Source organism: Electrophorus electricus, chromosome 1 (assembly GCF_041902795.1).
Source record: "Electrophorus electricus isolate QZ-2024a chromosome 1, ASM4190279v1, whole genome shotgun sequence".
Taxonomy (NCBI): Eukaryota; Metazoa; Chordata; class Actinopteri; order Gymnotiformes; family Gymnotidae; genus Electrophorus; species Electrophorus electricus.
Window position 1 is genome coordinate 1,729,227 of NC_137497.1, and position 19,690 is coordinate 1,748,916.

The following is a 19,690-nucleotide window of genomic DNA, read 5'->3' on the forward strand; positions in this document are numbered from 1 at the left end:
TAGCAACACTCTGGCAACCACTTGGCACTCCATAGCAACTACCTAGCAAGACGATAACAACCACCTGGCACCCCAAAAGCAACCACTTGGTAATTCCTTAGCAGCCACTTGAGACACCATAGTAACCACTTGGTAACACTTTAGCAACCACTTGCTAACATCCTGGCATTCACAACTACCTGGGAATGGTTTAACAACTCAACAGTATTTCAGGTTTCATTTTACATGCAAGAAAAATTACCCCCACAACAAAATATCCCTCAACATTTACCCTAGCAACACCATAGCAACCACATTTATTATACTAATAATCCATCATTTGTCATATTAAAAAAAGACTAAACTGATTTTAAAATCTACTCTACGTCATATGATGCCAATGATTAAATGTTAAATGTAATCCTGCAATAATGCCGAAATCCTGAAATACTGTTAAATGGTATTTAAACATGAAATGTAATTTGCTGTGGAGTAGTTGAGGATGGGAGGATTCTTAGCTGTTGAGACATGTTGTAGCTAGCTTTAAATATAATGTGACCAAGTTTCCCCTTTTCATAACCAGTTACTCTCAATGTTTCTATACTTGTAATTTGTCTTTTTTCTAATGTCACTGAATAAGAGTCAAATAATATCCCCACATTATGGTGGCATTGTACAAGAGCCAAAATACTTTAAAGGAATGTTTGTCATTTACTTCATTTAAATCATTTTACATTTAGACTGGCTGCTGTTGGTCTAGTCGCTGAATACAGAAGGTTATGATTTAGATGGTAAATGTGAGGTAATCTGAACCTACAGAAACATAAATGTGGACATTAGTGTACATTTACAGCATTTGCCAACTTATAGAAGTGCATTATAGTCTCTATCAAATACAGATGTTCATGTGAAAATAGAGAGGTCAGTGCCAGTAATACTCAGGCTAAAGTCCTGCTTAGAGTGGAACTTGGATGTGGGCTAAAATGTCATAATTATGTTATGAATAAACTGTTATTAATTAAAATGTTCTTAGTGTGTTGACCCTTCTATTAACAGCAAATGCCTACATTACATGTGTTTAATAGAATCCAATGACATATGATCAGTTGTAAATACATACTGAAGTTAGCTGACTGACTAACATGTCTTGCATGGAGTGAAAGTATCCATTGGTCTGTTTCTGTTTTATATGTGGACAGGTAACTCTTTGTATTCTGCACAACAATGCTTAGCTATATGATAAAAGCACTTCAGCTTCATATATGTATTGTTAATTTTGCTAATTTACAAATGCTTTCAAGTATACTGATATTTCCACATAATCTCAGTAACTACAGAACCACCGCAGTTATGAAGAAATGGCAGTTTTAATAACTTTCTACTCACTTTTAATGGATTTGACATAGACCTATGTACACTACACTGCATAATTAGTCCCACTTGGCAACCTTATGAATTATGAATTTGTATCAAACTGCACTTACACAAACCGTCAAATCTAACCAGCTGTTAAACCTGCAAATTACATTGCAAAAAAGGCAAACAAAATAAGAAATTTGATAAAAAAGTTACCTTAACAGGCATCAATATCACTACTAACAGCTATAGATAAATACTATAGCAGTCACTGTCCATCTTAATATGAAAGATTAATCTTACTTTTAGAAACTAACCTATGGAAAGAGAAACACAATTCTCTTAATATAAGCATAATAATAACATATAACTATAAGCATAATATCAACATAGGGCTGAGGCATTGTTTTGTTTACCCAGATACAAATAAGTTTTAACTAGGTAATATGTTGTATGCATGCTATCATGTACCTACATATTTGCAATAATAAAATCTATCAGGTCACTAGCTAGTTTAAGGAACAAAATTCCTCTCGAACTTAAATGCAATGAATCAACATTTTTATGATGAAACAACTCATTAAAATGCCTCAGACGTTTGCTGCCACTCACAGGCCTACATTTAGCTGCTAAACGGCCAGTTGTCAGCTGACTAATTAGCTCGCCTACCAAGCTCTTGGCAGAAGATACGCAAGCAGACACCTGCACCCCCCTTGACACCCACAGTTTTAGATTTCATTAGGCATTGTTAGTTAGCCAGCTAGCTAATTTAACCAAATAAGACTGTAGCTGAATAAAGCAAGCCCCGGACCAAACATACACACATTTATCAGGCTAACTAGCTAACATAGCTAGCTAATACAGTTAGCTAGGAGTTTTCTGTCATGTTCACAACGTTAAATAACTAGCTAGCTAGCTAATAAACATGACAGAATTACACCATCATAGATCCAAATTATAATTACAAAGAACAACACTATTTTGTGACAACCAGCTAGCTACAATATTTGCTATTTGTGCTAAAATTTGTTCGTTATGCAAGTTACAACATACAGCTGGCTGGGTAATTTAGCTAGCTGGCTAACTAGCTTAGCTACCTTTCTTGAGGTACATTAGCTAACTAGCTGGCTAACTTAGCTGGCTAGGCTAGCTAAGATACTTGTTATAATAGACGGAGCATTTCGCTATTTATATCTAATAATACATTTCCTAATTTTTATTTCCTCATTCCTCAAAACATTATTGTTTTGTCAAATTACAACGTTTCTCTTTGTGTTATATGTTGTATGAACGTTGAATGATACTTATGGGAAAGGAGCAGCCGTTTCGCCACAAGTCGATAGAAATCGGTTGAGCTTTCTCGTACTTGGATGCACAAATGTCATTTTCTTAAAGTTTTTTAACATAATCAAACATGATTTAATTTTCATTTAAACAGCACAGACCCTCTTCTCTCCCTAACTCCCGCAGCCAGAACTATAGGGAGAACTAATCAAACCCTCACCCACAACTACCACTCAGCCAGTTACCACTCAACCCTAATTATCCCCACAGCTAAACAGCCCTCGAGCTCCTGTATATATTATTGTTAACTAGTGTATATGTTCCTTGTTAACTAGTTTATATACTACTTGTTAACTCGCACATATATATATTATTTTTAACTAGTGTATATATTATTGTTAACTTGTGTATATATTATTGCTTACTAGTATATAGATTATTGTTAACTAGTGTATATAATACCTGTTAACTAGTGTATATATTACTTGTTATCTCGTGTATATATTATTGTTAACTCGTGTATATATTCCTTGTTAACTCGTGTATATATTATTGTTAACTCGTGTGTATATTATTGTTATATATTGTGTATATTTTACTTGTGTCTCTAGTTTTGTCGCTGGTTATTGTTTACTCATCCTGTGCTCACTGCACTAAGCCTCCATTTATATTAAGCCCCTGTTGTGTTCGCTGTTCGTGTAGCATGTGTTCTTTATTCCACATTTTTGCCATGTAACCTGTTCCCAGTTGTGTTTCTGTCAGTGTATTTGTTCTTTGTTATTGTGTTTTGCTTTCGTTTTCTGGCTCTGTCCGTCTCTACATGTCGACCCCCATTCTACTGACCCTGATTTTGTTCCAGTATGTTCCAGAACACTTGCGTCCTCTCATTGGTCTGTTCCAATTTGCTTCTCGAATTTTCATTGGCTCTCCTGTTGCTATCCCGTTGCTGTGCTGTTGCCTTGTCTCACTTCTGCTTTACAGCGTGCGGTAAGTGAAGCCGAGCGTCCTTTTTTTCTGGCTTTAATTCCCGGTCTCGGTACGTCAAGACTTTACGGTAAAAGTGAGAATTAATGGGCGAACCGCACGAGTTAGCTAGCCGCTCGTTAACCTGTCTGTCGGTCATTTCTGTGTGAAATACAGTGTCTGATTATCTGGCTACATGACATGATTAAAATGATTTAAATGACTGATTAAATTCAAGCAGCGCGCCTGAAGTGGTGCTTCACAACTCGAGATGGACTGTGTTGCTGTATTGTCTGTCTTCCAGGTGTTACTGCTTGTGTGGAGAGGCGTGTGTGTGAGTGTCTGCCTGAGTCACCGAGTGCCTTTGAAAGTGACTCTTTTCTGATGGCTGAAATTATTCATTTAGTTCGTATGCAGGCAAAGTAAACATCAGATATGTTCACATTTATAGTTATGAGAATATATGACTCGGTGAATTAATTAACACTTTCCAGATTGGGCAAACTGTCAACGCACAAATTCAGAGATTAATTCTGATTCTCTTTGTCATGATGGGATTCTTGATGTAAATATAAATAAGTAAATAATCTCTGAAATATTTGGTGTACAGGTGCTTGGTGATAACTAGAGAAAGACACACTTGACCAGCCCAGTATGGGAATCAAACCACTGCCCTCACAAGGACATCCATCTGAACCACCACACTACAGAGGAGGTGCATAGGGTAGCCAGACAAACAACTGATAGAGCAGGGAACGCTTCCCTCGAAAAAACTAGACACACACCACCATTTATTTACAGCATTTAGCTGACACTTTTATCCAAAGTGACTTGGACTTGTAGCTGAGTACAACTTTGAGCAATTGAGGATCTTTCTCAGGGGCAGCTTGGCAGTGGTGGGGCTTGAACTGGTAACTTTCTGATTACAAGTCAAATACCTTAAACACTAAGCATCCACTGCAGTACCACTGCCTACAGTGGCCCAACAACACCAACAACATCCTACCAAAACAGTATGAAGAAAATTTAAATAGTTTCCATAGTAACCACTTCAATAACCACCACCATTCACAACTGTAGCATCACTCTGATGCTCCTTAATAACAAAATCCACCAAATAATAAACCATCATGACACAATAGTTACAGATGACACACAATCTACAGAAACAACACAAACACACACCTTTCACCTTTTAACTGTGTATGTATGAATGACCTCTTCATTACTGGTGTCCCAGATCGTGTAAACTCCACTATCAGATGATGCTGTTCCTCTCAGCTCAACAGCAGAGATGAACGACACTCCAGTGAGTGGCCATCCACTGTGCAGATCTGTCCACTAGAGGGAGCAGCTGCACCTGTGTTGTTATAAATCACCTCCACTGACTCTGATATGAGCAAATCCAACATCAGAGGTTCACCATGCTTAATCTGAACTGAAGAATTCAAAGCTGAGGAGAAATCCAGTCAGGAACTTCATTATAATATACAGTTCCTTTGATCATGTAACTACAGAGCTGCAAATCTGATACCAAACATTAATGATAATTGATGGTTGTGATGTTTACAATTCTACATTCTACTGCTGTAACGATGCAACATCCCCCCCCCCCCCAGGATCAATAAAGTTCTATCAGCATCAGTGCATCAGTGATGCTGAGGATCTCCCTTCAGGTACTGATAATGTGACATGTGAAATCCCTCCTCTGACTGGCAGGATGTCTGGTTACACTTAGCCAGAATGTCAAGTTGTTTATGATACACAGTTTATGTGACCAGACCAGAACATGTCTGAGTGCAGGGGAGAGTAACATTGTCATGAAGATTCATCTTTACTGAAGAGGGGATAAAAAACATTGATGAACTCTAGTTTGTTCACCATGTGACGATGTAACTCTGAGGAGAAGCATGACTGAGCAGACAAAAGAGATCCCAGTCAGTACTATACAGAAGATACAGGAGGACCCAGTCAGTACTGTACAGAGGATACAGCAGAACCCAGTCAGTACTGTACAGACTAGACAGGAGAACCCAGTCAGTACTGCACAGAGGACACAGGAGGACCCACTGAGTACTGTACAGAGGATACAGGAGAACCCCCCCCAAAAAAAACATACAAAATCAAATCAGTGTAGGTTATCTGGCATGTGTGATGCTGGCGGCACAGAAAAAGCGAGAGACAAAGTTAAACTAACGTGCTCTTTATTATCCATGACAAACAATCTAGCTAAGGGTTTAAAAAACTGTTTCTGTTTTCACACAATTGTTGAGGCCCACTGAGCATACTGCAAAGATTTGGGAAAGTAGCAAATGGCAAATCACATTTACAGATGACATATTTATCCAAAGTGACTTACAATTATCACTGAATGCAATCTGAGTAACTGAGGACCAAGGGCCTAGCTCAGGGGCCCAACAGTGGCAAATGTTTAGTGTTGGGGCTTAAACTGGCATTTTTCTGATTACAAGTTGAGTACTTTAACCACAGAGCTACCACTCAGTTTTACCTGGTTTACGGTTTTCATGTGTGCAAACAAAACTCTATATTGTCTATATCATCTTTCCATTCATATAACCAGTGTACCATCTACAGTTTTTTGTAATTAACAATCATTTAGCATCATTACACTAGCTTTGTCCAAATAGTGTTTAATGACTATTCCATTCACAAACAGATATTCCTGCACATATCTTGAAATACAGAGATCCCATGAAAAATAGGATGGGTATGTTTATTTTTAAAATCATTAGAAATTAAGAAATTTTGATATTTACTTATTTGTTTTTGTATTTCACAAAATGTTTTGTTTAAAACCCAGAATGTTATATGGCACTTAAATGCCCTAATTTGGGTTAGTTTTGACAGATATTATCGTATGCAATGTAAACAATAAAAATGTTGAGTTTTCTAAGGAAGAAATCAAATTGTTAATTTTAAGAGACTTGTCATATTCTGATTTGTATATTGACTATTGTTGTTTAATAAAGCAAATGTAATTTGTATCAGATTTGATACAATTGATATTCGATTGATAAAGTAATCCAAAATGGAAGTATTTAGCAGAATACTCAATTACTAAAATAACCTATAGCTACAGATTAATTGATTCTTCTACATATTGCTATGCACGGTTTATCAGCCACAAGAAAACAGTTTCAGGTTTTATAACATGTTTGTCAGATACATTTAAGGCTGGTAGCAGTGCAGCCAATGACTGACAGTTTCTGGCTTTCCCTGTCCCAGTAAACCTGTCCCAGTACACCTGATCCAAGTCATCAGCTCATCATCAAGTCTTCCATCAGCTGGATCAGGTGTGAAACTGTGCATGGCATTGGCTTTCCAGAATCACCAGATGTAGAAACCAGCAGATGTAAACTACTTTCATATTTAGGCTACTTTCATACTTCTCATGTGTGTTAGTGTTGCCAGAAATATCTAAATGTATACTGGGAATTAGGGAATTGAACTGGGTGATACAACATGATGGCAGGACGTTGATGTGTTGGCTCCTGGACTAATCCTCCTCTGGTAAACGAAGACTACTGTGCTGTTGAGGTGTTCTGGGGTTTAGTCCTGTTTTACTGTGGGTTAGTGGGTTAGTCCAGTTTCTACTGTGGGTTAGTGATTTGCTCCTGTTTCTAATGTGGGTTAGTGGTTTGGTCCTCTTTCTACTGTGGGTTAGTGGTTTAGTCCTGTTTCTAATGTGGGTTAGTGGTTTACTCCTGTTTCTACTGTGGGTTAGTGATTTAGTCCTGTTTATACTACATGACTAAAGACTAAATGCTAAAGGCAGACTATTGAAACACAGGGCTCAAGCTACAGGCTTGAGATGAAAACTCCTTTTTCACCGGGTATGACATAATGTTTACTTCAACATGGCATTGTGCACATGAATAAAATAACCTGGGGTTATTTCCACTGGTCATTACACAAAGGAGATTGAAAGTGGATTATTGTTATTTTCTGAAGTCCAGTTTTGGGGACCCACTGCCCTGCAACCAACCTTGTACTTGACAAACATGGTAATACACCTGAAATAGTTTTTCTAGTGGCTGATACTGTACTTGGCCACATGCAGAATCAATTAGTCTGTAGTTGTACACAGGTCTGTAATGCACCTATAAAACAGGAGTACCTACAATAACAAGACAATAACAATATCAAGAATAAAAAATATATATTACCACCAAGTGTAACACGTGGAGGCTTGGTAGGATGCAAAGACAAGCCGTGTAAAACACGATGACATTAATTGAAAGACTCAACAAAGACAATGTAGCCCTTAGACTAATGTGAGGTCAAACACCAACAACATCCACACTTAAACAAGAGACTTATATACACTATATTGTTATATTTACAGCACTGACCACATCTGCAGAATACGTGGTTAAACCAATTGCAGATATAGAACACTCACTGCATTACTGGGTTGACTGCCAGGAAATGCATGTTCATTATTTCAAATCAAACATACGAACATTACATAGATGTGCTTGTTTGAAAATTACAGCCTGATATAGTCAACGGAAAAACTTTCACTTTTTAACCATCTTCTGTTTATATATAAATGCAGAGTTCTTATATATAAATGCAGAGCATTAAACATATTAATAAAATAATTGGTTATAATAATTGGTCTACGCAGTGTCTTCGTTTATGTAATCGGTCAACGTAATTATTATATGTTTCTACACGTAATTATTTATGTAATGACTCTGTATATTGTTGCATCTATAGCCAGTAATGCCACACTAAAGTACTACATCAGAGTAAGTAGACACAACACTTGAAAAGACACGGTGGTTGGCTTTTCTTCAGTTTCCTTTATTCTCCAAAGGCACAGTAACCACCTACATTTGGTTATTAGTGCCCTCTAGTGTCCAGTTATGCAAATTGCCTCCAGGTGCAAACAAACCATATACAATACAACTGGTTTAATGGCCTCGTGTCCTCGCAGATCAGGCAGCCACACATACCCCCAATAGCAGGCCAGACTTTGGGTTATGGAATAACATAAAAATATTTAAAAAGCTCTCTTACTGTGGCTAAGAACTGTACACATAGGGCTCATAGGGGTCAAAACAAACTTCAAGATGTACAACATACATATGAAATATAATTGGAAACATTGTCATCTAGAAAGTAGAACTAAAGCCACAGATGCAGCACATTTCATCAGGACCTTCACTGAGAATGACCTCAACAGCAGTAAACAATGTGGCAAAGGAAACAAAGTAATACAGCAGGATTTTGATTGTACCAACAGGTTGTTAAATATCATGGGATGAGAAGGCCATCTACAGTGGACATGTGAAGAGAACATGTAGAACATTTCACCAACAATTCTCTCATCTTTGACTGGGTGCCACTATTCCACACTGAAATAAAATATAAAAGAAATGTTTCAGTAACTATAAACTGATTAATTATCATGAACAGTCCTCAATACACCTGCCTGTAAATCTTTTACCAGTCATCTCAGTAGCTTTGCCAGATCTTAAGTACAATATACTATACTTGGAAACAAAGGTAAGACAACAATGGTAAAACATTCAGTGACTGGAAGTTCATCGTAATGAGTTGCTGGCTGACCCAACAAGTTGGGGTTTTTGTTTTGTTTTTTAAAATAAACACCCTGCTGTGACACAGCTCACAGGTGATGGTACCAATCCTCCCAAAAAAGCAAGACTTACAGAATATGTATGTATGATCGTGTGTGTGTGTGTGTGTCCAAGTTTAAACCTGAGAGATGATACTCCAAACCCCTAATCACCATGATGTGATCCCCTAAAACACAATTCTCTTCTCCTCCTCCTGTTAAGCCAACCACGGAAACGTATGCTTTATCCTATTTTATATAAAGCAGAATTGATTTGCAGCTCGATGCCTACTGTGTTTTCCAGTGTCAGCTCATGTTCTCCATTGGTCAATGCAGGAACATGGTTGAATATTTTCATGAATGGTTTGCATATACATGAATGCTTGATTTATGTTTGCCATAAGCTACATGACACAATTTTAAAACTACATTTACCAAGATCTGTACTATTTTCCCCAACTAATGCATATATGTAGTTCTACCTAACAAATATTTCATAGATATAAAGAATAACAGCAAAACCTAGTGGAGCCTACACCTAGGCGATTGGCACAAAAGAAGTGAAAGACCTCACATTATTCTTAAGTCTCATTCTTTCTGGATTTACAGAGGAGTCACAGGTGAACAGCCTCCAACAGAAAACATGACATCCATCCTGCTGGAAAGAACAAACACAAAGGTGCTTGACATGAGAAGAAGTGATTTGAAATTCTCACAAAGTGCTTTTAAACTTGTTATATGTGTATCATGTTCAGATGGTAATACTACAAGTTTGCTGTATATGACCTTTGTCTTTTTTCTTTTTCTTTTGTTTTATTCTCTTCCCTTAGATGTAGAGTTTTGTTGATGCTACATTATGGGCTGATTAAGAAGGTGTTGTCCTTCACAGTCAAACATTTCCTCATACTAAGCTTGGGTGCTGTGTGTGCTTTGTGTTGAGCACAAACTTGGCTGGCCACTGGAGGTTTGTACAGGGAAGGAGAGTGAGCTGAGTTTGATCCCAGTGATGAGTCCCTGTCGGGCCTGTGGGGCTGTCTGTAACCTCATCTATCACATTGCATGCTGCAGTCATTTGTCATAAAGAGAAATGTGAACTAAGGCAGTTTACAATGGCACAAAATTGCTACATCATTTAAACTTTAGACAGTATGTGTGTTTGACTTTGTGCATGGCACCTACTCCCCTGGATGGGTTTTTATGTGGGCTGGTGCAACTCCTAATGTTGGCAGATGTGCAATGAAAGTGAAAGTTTGGATTGATGTGACCTGTCGGGGAGGGTCAATCAGCCAACCTCACACTCCAACATCATATGAGAAACAGGAGGCCAAACTAACACAGTAGGCTTAGTGCACCTAATGGTACTGTTCAATTACACATACTGTCAAGGCCACCACACAGAGCATGGTAAACCTGGACTTCAGATGACACTGTTTGGATGTTGTGCTTACTAATCCTAGCTGCAGCAGTTATTTAGGTCATTATATATGGTTTAATAGATGGTTGTTTTTCTTGTGCCCCACGCTGTCTTAAATTCCACAAAATTCAGCTGATAAGCAGAGACCTTGTATTGGGTGCCTGAAGACAGAAAGGCTCCAATGTCTAACACATAGCAGCGCTGACTTTCACTTTCTTCAGTGCTTTAGAGTCTGAACAAAGAATGACATTATTTTAATATGTGGGCAAATAAAATGTTTTACTTCGTGATATTTGTTTATTACTTGTTGTAATGTTTTAGACCAGTTCTCTCTCCAGAGAGATTAAGGCAACATTCTGATAAATTGAACACAGACGTCAAGCAGAAAACTGAGAGGTCCAGTAGGAGAATGGAGAACGGCCAATGGGTTCTCCAGTAAGAGAACGGTTTTTAACTACTGATCTCAGGTGCGGCATAAGAAGGAAAGGCTCAACAGATCTGTACATGCAAACTCATAGCTGCTTTGTCTCAGTCTTGGGCTTTGACTGTGTCAGGCATTTACCTCCAGTTACCTTATGAAACATAAATTAATTCAATATAGTACATTAAAAGAAGAGAAAGAGAGAAACAAAACAACTGGAACACAAGAGCAAATTGACATATTGATATTTGGGGAGAGGTGCTGATTGTCTTTTAAGCCATAATAGGTGGGAACATTTTTATCACACTAATTTCACCTCAGCACTTAGTCTGCACATTTATATATACAAAGAAAAAGTTCTTACAAACAATATAAAGCACACAACTATTTTTTTCATATATAAACTGGCTTCTCCTACTACTAATTCAGAAGCACTTTGCTTGCACAGCTGAAGAAGGACCTCAAAAACATTTCATTACTCAAAGACAAAACATTAGAGAATATTCAAGGAAAACAGACAATGGTTCAAGGCAGATATGACTACTCAATATTTCAAACATCTATGTGCAAATGATTTATTTCACAGAATCAAAATCAGGAGTGAAAGACAAGTTAAAGAATATGTCTATTTGAGGATATGCAATTTAATTTGGGAAGTTAATTGTAGGGGAACATTGTGGAAATGAATGTATAGTCTATCCTGTCCTCATCTTGGTCAAGGCTGGTCAAGCTACTTCAAGGCTGAGTGGAATCTTGGTTTGCATCTGAGTGTGTTTCTGTGCTTGGACTGAAATAGTTTACTCAAAGTACTGAATCCATTGGGCGGATCAGAAAAGTGCTGCTCATGGCCTGAGGGCTTGTAATCCCCAGCGTGAGGGTCTCTGAGCATCTCTCTCACCTTGGGTGAGGCGTCCTTTATGTAAGTAGTGATGGGGCTTTTTGCCACTGTTGTGACGTATGTTGCAGTTGGCACCATAATCACGCACCAGAACACTCAGGACTGACTCGTGGCTGTGAATAGCAGCAATGTGTAGTGGGGTGTAGCCGTCGTAGCTCTTGGTGTTTACGTCAACCCCTGGCCCACCTTGCCGTGAAAGAAGAAGGATCTTGTGCACCATTTCGCTGTTTCCTTGTTTAGCAGCCCAGTGAAGTACTGTGAAGCCAGACATGAAGTTTCTCTTCTCTGCCAGCTGGATGTCCTGGAGCAGAAGCTGGCAGATTTGATCCTGCTGTCCTGCTGCACACTTCACAAGCCACTCGTGTTCTCTTGGCCCTAGAGGGAAGAAGGCTGACTGCTATCCAAACCTGGTTTGGTGTCTTTGTTGACCCTTTTCAGGGCTGGTGAAGCAGGTGCCACAGAGTGCCTCCGCTTGGTCATGGCTGATCTGTACAGGTCATATGCATCGTTCACTTCACTCAGACATGCTGCTGAAGTCCTTTCAGTCTGTTCATGGGGCATCTTAAAATCTGCCAGAGCAAGTATCATTACTGCTGGATATATATAAAACACGTATTGTATGTATTGCATACAGGCTGACAAGAGCCTAAAACCTTGTAAAAGATTAATAGAGCACTAATACTTCAAGTGGTGTTGCATATTTTAAATGAGAGTCTTAGTCATCGCTGATCAGAGGATAAAAGCATTTTCAATAAGTACATTTTTGTCCCTTATTGTAAAGCTTATTTAGTTTACTGTGTTTTTTTATACATGAGAGTTAAATTAATCCATTTAGAAAGGCAAGTCCAAAAAGCATAAAAAAACAATCAAATATCCATACCAACTGTAGGACGTTTTTTCCACTCTATATTTGAATTTTTTTAGATTCCACTTCTGCTTTCTTCTTTTGGTTTTCTTTATTAGGTCTCTCCTGGATTCCACATTCTTTGTGTCTGTGTGTTCTTCCTCGATGTGTCCAACACACCATCTCCAGAAATGCCTAATTTTTCCTCTGTCCTCTTCAGTGTCTTTCCAGAGACTGATCTGTAAAGGTGTTCATGGGATTCCCCTCACGTGTGACATTGGGCCACAGGACATATGGGGTTCTAAAGTTCCAAGAGTGTAGATGAGTTGTTTTTCTTTGAATTTCCTAATTTCATTGCTGCCATAGCAACAACTTGCAATGCAAACAGATGTGTCATTAATGCAGTGACTCTACCTCAACCTGGATTGATTAACGATGTATGGCTAACCGGAGACTGTGATACATATAACATCCCAAAGTGTACTTAATTCTGAGCAAAATCTAACTAGCCTCATTACTGCTGAACTATGAGGACCCGTTTAGGGAGAAATCAGGGAAACACTACTTGCACATACATATGAAACACTTGTACATGCATATGAAACATTTTCACATAAATAGCCTACTACTTACATTTGTGTATAATAATTTAAACTTGCATATACATGAACTTGCACATTCAATCCCTGGTGCGTAAACATAGAGTTACACCATGCTTGTGCGTGTATGAGTGTGGCTGCATGTGTGTAAAACAATTTTCAGTGGGCCCGGAAGTCATTTCATTGTAACTTCAAGGCAGATATTTAACATGTGTACAGTGTGTATAATAGACAGAGGAAGACTGTTGAACTATTAATATTAGGACAGTTATGACATTTGTGTAATAAGTAGTGCTTCTCTTAATGACAAATGTTTTCCCATATATAATTGTGTGCTTTATATTGTTTGTAAGAACTTTTTCTTCACATTTCAAAATATGCAGACGAAGTGCTCAGTTTGTCTTATTATTTAATTATTTATTATGCTCAGTCTCACCATTTTTAGCAGATTTCACCACGTTATTACGTACATACGTTATCTTATAATTAGAAGCAGTGTGAGATGTGAAGCTAAGTGAATCACATGTGCAGAATTTCTAACAATAGCCTGTTTTGTACAGGCTGGCTAACTGACCAATCAACGAAATTAAATGTGGTTGCTGAGCTTGTTGCAGGTGGGTCAATTTAATTTGATTTCATTGTGTTTAATTTTTGACTCAGATGCGTTAATCTGAGCATTTTTTGTTCTAGCTGCAAGCTAACGCCGACTTAACCTAGCTATGTTTTACAGTTAACTTGAAATAATTGAGCTTCATCGCTAGAGGGCGCTGTTCTTTTTTTTGTATTATTGATCAGGAAAAAACTATAAAATAGATGAGGTGGCCGTTTTCTATGTATGATATGGAATTTGAATATATGAGTGAATGTTACTCTGTAAATGTATAAGAATATGTAGAGAAGATTATTATGAGATCATCATTTATAATCAAATGACTACACTATACAACCACAGCTTCCTTTTATTTATATATTTCATTATATTGTTATTATGGAAGAAGTTGTAACATTTACTGGAAGGTGCATGGCAGAGTGAGACATACCTGCTGTGGGCTTGTTTGCTGACCCCTCAGTGAAATTAAATGTGGTTGCTGAACTTGTTATAGTGTGGAAAATAAAAGGAAACCCCTTTCATCCACAACCTGGTGTGCATCATTGAGTGGGACGGAACACAGAGGTCACACTAGCTACTATTTTACAATCCCATTCAACCTAATGACATACTGTATAATACAACTCTAGTTTCGAGCTAAATACCTACAATTAGATTATTTATTTTAAATCACATACTTTCAAATAAAACGATAAAGGATTCTGCTACTTATTTTTCTAATGACTGTCAGACATTCTAGATACCACAGCATAAGCAGATGGACAAACTGATTATAGCACATGCTCTTGACCAACTCAAACCTGACATATGATGGATAATTTACACAGTACCAGTTTCTACTTGAAACATGTTACAAAGGTACCTGTTGTTCTTATTCATTTGCTGCTATTCCGATTTGCCTCTGCCTTTATTTCCTGGTGTTTGCACTGACTGGGTCTATGAAAGCAGGGAGCAGGCATTTGTCTGTCAAGGTCGTGTGCGTTTGGAAGCGCTCTCAATGTCCGGTTGACTGTAGAGATATTCAAGCCTGGTAAACTGTTGTCAGATATTCAAGCTTCAGCGTTAGACAGCAAACATTCAGTTGGCCGAGGGTGTCCTGCAAATTACAAATGTTTAGGTTTACATGACCACATATGCAATCACAGCTTCATCAAATGAAAATGGAAAAAGAAAGAAACAATGATGCATTTGGATAGCAGATCCACATGAGGAGTACAGACTGCATGGATGAGTCCAAACTGTTGGCATGCGTTCTGCTTGAGGCAGTGCGTGCAGGAAAACTGCTATTGGCACGTCCCTCATTTCTAAGACAGACATTTCTGTTTTTGACATCTTTTACGTTTACATCCAGTAAATGGGGACTGCTCCATATTCTGTGCGATTATTTAAATCTGGATCTTAAAAACATTTTCCTTTGTTCAGGTTTTGATTAAGGGCTACAGGTACAGCATCATTTTGTCTTGGCTGCTCATCCCTCAGATAAAACTAAATAGCCCATCTAATAAATAGCAAAGATCCAGTGTTGTGCAGTGAGCCCAGTCAGCCAAACCCTCTTTGTGAAACAGAAAACCTCAAGTTTCTTTCAACTCTAAGCCAACTGAGTTTTCACTAAACCCACTTTCTGAAACAGACCCCTGGGCATACATTTTTAAATCTAAGTGTGCACTGACCTTTTCTGGCCAACACTGTGGATGTTTACTCAGTGTGCTTAATAACAGATGTGATCAGTACAACTGTGCATTTGTGTTTATTTATCAAGTTAGACTGTGTTTGTCTATAATTGTGACTTAGATCATCAGATCACTGTTACGGCCTTCACTAGGCAACAAAGCTGTAAAAGAGTGATGAGAAAACCAGCTAACAGAAGTGAACGTAGAAAGAAGGGAAACACAAGGAAAGACCATGGTAGTTTAAATGTTGCTGATGTATTACACACACACATAATGGATATTTGTTTGCTTTTACTATCCCAAAAAATCCATTGTACCTGATGCCATATAGAACTCATGGCACGGCTCTGTATTTCCTACTGTTCTCAGGAGTTTGCTAAGGCACTGTGGGGCAAGACCATTCAGTGCTTTGTAGCTCACTAGAAGGACGTCTTAATAGTAGGTGTCATCATCATTGGATCTGACTCCCGAGGACGTTATCAGCTCTTCAGGCAGGGTGGAGGTGTCCTTCCTCACACTCATCATCACATCTTTATGGTAGAAGCCCGTGGCCAGGCAGGCCATGGTCAGTTTGCCTGGGTCACTTAGCCAATGTGTAAACATTCACTTTAGCTGTAGGAGAGAACAGGTGTAAACACACAAGTTAGCATTCAATCAGAAACCAGATTTCTATCATAAACATCACTGCTATGGATAACTGGCTGCACATTGTTTCAGAACCATGTCACCTTAAGTACAAAACCACCTGTTCTGACACAGGAATGTATCCATGATTTCAGCCTGTTCTCACAAAGTTGTAAATACTTGAGATGGCACGATACCAGTTTATCTGTACCAATCCAATAACAACATCCTGTGATTTAATGTCGCCCAATATCAATAGTGATCTGATATTTTTTCATTAAAAACCTGTAACAGTAAACATGTTGGTGAACAGTTTGTTTCTGACCAAAGAATCGTATTTTTCTTGCCTGGACTCTCTGGTCCATCCCGAGGTAGTGCAGGGAAGGTCTCATCAGTCTCCTCTCTGCCACTGGCCGTCTCTGCTGATGTTCCCTGAGAAGCAGGTTTTTTCTGCTGAAAATGACATACAGACAAATTTCAAATTAGCCAAGTGTCCTCAAAGTAAGACTTATACTCCTAAATTTCATTGTATAGAATTAGCTACAGTATAAAATGCATTGCCATTAAAGGGTAGGATCACCACAGTGTAAAACATGTCTATATGAATCTTTGTTCAGCTACAGGAAAAAAATTGCACGAATAAATAACCGAAGCGTGAAATTCAGCACCAGTTAAAAGTTGCAGCCACTATAGATTGAATGTTTTTTTTTTTCAAATTCTATCCTTTAAACTAAATAGTCTTCTATATAACAAACCTCCATATAATAAATCGGTCAGTTAGCTGGTGTACTTGGAACTCACCATGTGTCTCTTGCACTAGCTGGATTTGATCTCCTGCACTTGCACCTGAACAGTAAAAATATACGAAGATATATTTTTACTAATTAAAGTAACGAAATAATGGCTCTATATATCACTCCCATTAGTCCATGGGCTAGTACTACCATTACAGGCTTGACCATTATGGTCAGATACATTTAGTACAGACATTTCTCATGAGTTTTCCTCTCTCCCACAAGTCTTTCTACAGAGCCCACATGCCCAAGATTAAACAGTGACACACTAGAACCTCACACCTAGTGTATATATTCAGAGGACTAAATGAATGCAACAACCAAATAAAATACAAACTGCTCTCTGGACTATATGATGTTTTGGAAACATGTCTTTTTAGTAGTAATATATGGTAAATATGCATTTCATTTCATTTTAAGTTCATTGTAGTTCATTTAAAGTCACTCAGCAACCTATTGGCTGTGGAAAAACAACCATTGTTTAAGACAAGACTTGGGGTGCATAACGCTACCACACAGCACCACGAAAGAGCATAAAGTTACCGCTTGTCTAAACAGACTTTTGGGGGATATTAATAAGCATAAAATGGACAAGTAAGACACATGGTGCGTAAATGACCTTTGCCGGATTGAAGGACAACTGATATTTAAGTAATTTAAAGTAAAAATACATTTGCAGCTAAATGCAGATGTGATCAGCCCTTGTTTTTTTGCAAAAGTAGGCAGTAAATTGCACTGCTTACATAAATAAATACAAGTGCCCATCGTGTGGTTTTAAATTTATGGCTATTAAAACCCAAAGTATTGTCCCACATTTTCTTAGGATGGTCTATGAGAAGCAGATCACTTTATGATGCTACTGCATGTGTCTTTAATCTTGTGAATATACAGTGTTGTTTAGACTTGGGCTCTGGGTGCATTTGACATGTTGGAAGGACAAAGACAAACACACGCACATCATTTTACTGCAGATTTGCATATTTAACCGATCTCTTTACTGACTCTTCATACAGGATTCCACAAAACGAGGACCCAAAGCCATCGAGGGGAATCACCAAAGGTACTTCAACGCGGACGTCGCCCCCGTGTGGTGAACTGTGTTAACCCTGAGTGAGCATGTTAATAGAGTTATAGTCACTGCACAATATTTTATCTTTTTAACCTATGTTCCCTCCTTTTTGCATTTCTTGACTGACAGGAGAGCATAAAGCAGTCATGTAATTTACTGAAAAACACAAACCAAAAGAGACAAAGCATATTTTTTTCAAGTAATTTACTTCAGATTTCAATGCAGAGCTGTCTACTGTATGGCAAATAGTAATTTGTTAATTCTTAGATTTGTTTGCATTATTAATACATTATAATCAGTTTATTTGATCAAGTAGTCTAACACTGGGTATTGTTAACACCATCAAAAACAATAATGTTTTTATTTATTTATGTAGCATATTCATTCTGAGTGTAAAATCTCATTTACATAAAAGATTCATGAGCTTTCATTATGACTGAGGATAAAGAGAAACCACTTTCCCACGTCTGGTTTTCAATCAAAATTCAATCAAATTTTATTTATATAGCGCTTTTTACAACAGATGTTTACAAGAGGATAGAGCCAGCAGGTTCTGAAATCCGAGCCTTTGAGTGATGCTGATGCTATAATTATGGTCAGGGTTTATGAGTGGGGTAGGACCAGCCAATCAGAGCCTTGGAAGCAGACCCCAACACATCAGTCCCACTGGACCCCAGAGTTGTGAGTGGACCCTTTCAGCGCACTGGTGGCTGAATGGAGCAGAGTGGAGAGTGGAGCTCCAGACCTCCAGACCTCCAGTGCTGACCTGCTCACAGGCCGCGTGCGCCACTTTAACGCAGAAATGTCAGAGGTGTGTCGTCATCACGCCTCGTGCTCTCACCAGCTTCATCACGAGCATGAGCGCAGCTCTCTGCTGTCGTCATGTCTGACCAGCGGATCTCAGGAACGAGCCCCTTTAACACCTCATTATAGCGAAGGAGGGTTTAAAATAAATAACATTATAATGTTGACAGAATAATCTACAGGGGAAGACCAAGATGTTTCTGTGAAGAGCGGCGTCACACGTGGCCCATTTCAGCGTCTCAGGAGCTCTCTCTCTCTCAGTTCAGTTCAGTTCAGTAGCTTTACTGGCATGACCACATACAATTATAGTGTTGCCAAAGCAGCATTATAACATGAACATTACACAACATTACAACCTTTGCCATTATGGAAGTTAAGATTTCTGTTATGATAAAGAACTTGTAGAGAACTGACATTTGTCTGAAATAATAATAATTGGAAGAAGTGAAAAGAAAGTTAAATAAGGATGGAAAATAATAAATAGGTAACTTTCGTAAACTGGGTAATATAGTTTGTTAGTGTGTATGTTTGGGGGGTTACTGTAACGCGGGAGGAGTGAAGAGCGAACACACTTGTGAAGTGCCGACGCGCTGGATGTTATGAAAAAGGGAACTAACGAGGGATGCCATAAAGAGCACGACAAATAGAGTAAAATAAATAAAAGTTTAATAACAAACAAACAAAAATAACACAACAGAACCAAGGACAGACAGCAATAACGGGTGAGGCAGCGTAGACCACAAACACAGAGTGAGA

At 38.3% G+C, this 19,690-nt stretch overlaps 1 protein-coding gene and 1 long non-coding RNA gene across 2 annotated transcripts in view; one reads left to right on the plus strand and one right to left on the minus strand.

The window, feature by feature from the left end:
* LOC145656919 (NACHT, LRR and PYD domains-containing protein 3-like) overlaps positions 1–19,690 on the plus strand; it is a 486,221-nt gene that overhangs the window by 214,113 nt on the left and 252,418 nt on the right. The gene's annotated exons all lie outside the window — the stretch shown is intronic.
* On the minus strand, positions 12,459–16,252 carry LOC145659363 (uncharacterized). Its single transcript, XR_014125535.1, has 4 exons — positions 15,961–16,252; positions 14,836–15,069; positions 14,404–14,502; positions 12,459–12,489 (listed from the first exon to the last, which is right to left on the minus strand). It is a non-coding gene; the product is annotated as an uncharacterized LOC145659363 (long non-coding RNA).